The sequence below is a fragment of the Pinus tabuliformis genome, chromosome 1_2 (assembly GCF_031772625.1).
Source record: "Pinus tabuliformis cultivar Carrire ecotype Pingquan chromosome 1_2, CPIR1, whole genome shotgun sequence".
Classification (NCBI taxonomy): Eukaryota; Viridiplantae; Streptophyta; class Pinopsida; order Pinales; family Pinaceae; genus Pinus; species Pinus tabuliformis.
Window position 1 is genome coordinate 1,181,194,562 of NC_142298.1, and position 4,242 is coordinate 1,181,198,803.

Genomic DNA, 4,242 nt, shown 5'->3' on the forward strand with positions numbered 1-4,242 from the left:
CCTCTTGATGAGTGAGCTTTGAGTAGATTTTTCCCTCGATCTTCAACAGATTATTGTGGCCAATCTGATGGATCATTTTCAGTGTCGCCACTTCTAGGTAGGAGATCTTACCTTCCTCTTTCCTTTCACGATTCCAGTTTTTCATTTCATGCAATTTTTTTCAATTTTTGAGTGATTTAGGGATTTAATTTTGTGCCCTAGCCCCAACGCACCTCAACAATGTCAAAAAGTGTGTTTTTCCAACCAAAATATAACTATGGAGAGCACTGCAACACACTGTCTCCCTTTAGTAGGGTGCGCTGAGTGCATTTGAAGAATGTGTTTTTCTCTTTTCACTCAGATTTCTCTCATATTTTTGCATGGGATTTATTCTAATGATTTTTCTTGTCATGTTTTAGGTATCCATCAGAACAAAATGGATTTGATTTGGCAAGAAAGAGAACATGAAGTCCAAGACATGGATGTTGCCAATGATCCAACAACCATCCATGCATTGAGAAACTATGGGATTCTCAAATTATTTTGCTTCCTGAGATGATACAACAGATGGAACTATTGGAGTATCTTGTCAGGGCATGGGATTTACAGGCACAATCCTTTAAGCTTGGAGCACATATGCTCAACATAGAGGTGGAAGATATTTATTTCTTGACAATTTTATCAAGGAGAGGTGCTCCTATTTCGTTTTCTAGTTCGAGAAAAGGTGGAGAGACTGTCAAGGAGTATATTGTTGCACACTTTAGACCTCGATCCCAACCAACAAAAGATGGGAAAATTGAGATTAAGGATGTGGTCTGCTTGCCTCTCACGACAATCCTATTCATCATTTCTAAATTGGCTAGCAGTGTGACCTTGCATTTGGTTAACAGGTCCCAATTACAATACGCATTAGAATGCATACAACCGACAATGTTCAACTAGAGCAAGGGAGTATTAGCAAATATGAAGGAACAACTCACCAAGGAAAAACATGGGCGATTGAAAAAATTTGGATACAATTCCATTTTGATCTCATTCACTTTGGAGAGGATTCCATTACTCCATCCTCAACATATCTCACTCGAGCTTCCAAATCCTAGAGCTCCACGGATGAGGTGGTGGGTAGACCTCATGTCTAGACATGCAGGTCCATCTTCCATTAGTTTCATGTCTATCTTCTTTCAATGGTTGCATATGCATCACATTATGGTTGAAGACTATCCATAAGCTGGGATGGAATACCATGGAGATCCAGAGCTTGTGATACCTGAAGGCGAGAAATGGTGTGCCATAGGTAAAACATAATCATTTTGATTGTTTTTTGAGTTTTGAGTTTTATAGTTTTTTCTTCATGTATCCAAGACTAACTATTGATTTTTACATGTAGACATTGGACCTGTTCGACTAGTGGGTTCATCCTATCTTTAGCATGTTGGATATACACAATAGGCATAGGTTGGAGTACAGGCTACTGCAGGGGCACGCGAGGTATTGCAGGATCTCAATGTGGCTAAGACTCTTGCAGAGTTTGAGCAACATGTTGAGGGATTGATTGAGGGCATACCAGAGACTAGGGTCAATCAAATCCTATGAGACTACAACACCATATTATTGGAGTGCCTGACCGTATTAGCTAGATGTTGTGAAAAGTAGCTCACACGATTGTTTATTACCATGAGCATCATCAGGATTAGTCTACTAGGAGGCTAGAGAGCCATATTTTGACTACATGTATTTCTTATGATAGGCCGTGTGGCCATATGTGTCTCAGGCACATCTTTTTGTAAAACTAAACTTATATATATATATATATATATATATATATATAGATATATATATATATATATATATATATATATATATATATAGATATATATATATATATATATATATATATATATATAGATATATATATATATATATATATATATATATATATATATATATATATATATATATATATATATATATATATATATATATATATATATATATATATATATATATATATATATATATATATATATATATATATATATATATAGATAGATATATATGTATATATATATAGATAGATATATATATATATAGATATATATATATATATAGATATATATATATATATAGATATATACATATATATACATATATATGTATATATATATATATATATATATATATATATATATATACATATATATATATATATATATATATATATATATATATGTCCACTTATCGATGTTTCTTATGTTCTCTATTTTCTTGTTCAATAAATGTGATGTGAATTGAATTGAATTTACATATGTCACAAATTTCTGTCTAAAACATGATTTTCTAATGCATCTTTCAATGCATTTAGACTTCTAGGAATGTGTTGATATTAGATATAATCAAAACATCTTTCCAGAAAGTGAACCCGTAAAAACATACGAAGCATAGTTGGACTTATAACTGAATAGACATTAGTCAAGTATAGTACCACATGTTGTGAGTCAAGTCTGACAACTATACGACGAATACCATGAGAAATAAAATCAGATAACAGCTTCATCACTGCACTATACTCAACGATGTTATTGGTAGAGCGAATGATACAAATCCATTGTAAACATACTAACTCACCACTTGGAGCATATATAGCACACAATGCGAAGGAAAGGTTCTGAGTACTACGACTAGCACCACCAACATAACCAACATATGGTGGAAGGGACATCGACATCTGCAAACCAAATGTAAAGAAAGATTAACAGAGATGGTAGGAAACTCCGAAGGGAACACACTGCAAATAAACTCAACATGCCTATAGTCAATATGTACATAGTGAACTACGCAAAAATGATTTAAGCATAGTATTTTTTGAGTTACAACCCATTTATGGGTTGCGTCAACAGAACTCCATTGAAATCAATAAGCTTGTAGGCCCCTTTAGCTAGAACACGTGTAGCAATGTACGAGCCTAGCCAAATTGGCTCGAACTTCCTAGACCCTAACTTATTAGACTCCTGATCATACAATAGGACAAGGTCGCCTTTTAAGAAGGCACGAGGCTTAAAATTCTTATTGTATTGTGCCTTAATGCATTTCTTGTGGGCCTCATTGGCCATCATGACATTGCACTGGGTTTCATCCAAGCATGTTATATGTAAGAGAAAATCTTCTTTTGCGGAAGTTGTAGGGAGGAGTTCAACAATAAGTTTTAGAGATGGAAATTTGCACTTGATAGGAAGGATTGCTTCGAGACCATATACTAATTGCAATGATGTGAATCTGGTAGCAGTTCGAACAAAGGTTCAATATGCCCACAAGGATGCATAAAGGATAAGATGCCAATCCAATTTGTAGATCCCTATCATACACTGAAGCATCATTTTCAAGGTTTTGTTGATTGCTTGGACTTGCCCACTCGCCTATTGGTAGTAGGGAGTTGAGATTTCATGGTGACGACCCAACTTGGCAGTGAGCTCAGACATCATGTGATTATGGAAATGCTTCCCATAGTATTTAACTATATCCTATGGTACACCAAACCTTGCAATGGCGTGATTGAAGAGAAAGAGAGAAGTTGTTTCACCGATGTTATTATATGTAGGCATCACCTTGGCACACTTGGTAAAATAGTCTATCGCCAAAATGATGTAGCGATTCCCCCCGGACGAGTGAGGGTTACATGTCATAAAGTCAATGCCCCATTTCATGAAAGGTCAAACGACAGTAATAGGGTGTAAAGGAGTTGGTGGAGCATGGGCTTTACGATCATATATCTGGCAGGAATGAAACTTTTGGACTGTGAGGATACAATCGTGAAACATAATAGGCCAAAAGTAGTTAGCACGCAAAATATTCTATGTGGTGGTGTAACTAGACATGTGTCCATCACATGCCCCATCATGGAATTCATTGAGATATTTCTCGGCCTCCTCATGAGTGAGGCACCATTGAAAAATCATATCGATACCATGACAATAAAGGTTGTTGCCAATGATAATATAGTTTTTAGCTTGATATCAGACACGTCGCTAGTTAGAGCGAGAGGTGTCAGGACAAAAAGTCTAGGTCTAGAGATATACAATGATGTCTCCATACCATAGGTCAAATGAATCTATCAAGATGATCCAGGTGGATATTGGTGGCCACCCACCAAGTCCACTTGGACCCCCACCATTGTTTCTTTCAGCTTTTCAGTTTCCTTAATTGTAGCACAGTTTACTATTTTTAGCAGTTTTTCGGGTCCTAAACTTCCGGAGCTGTTTTGAGGCC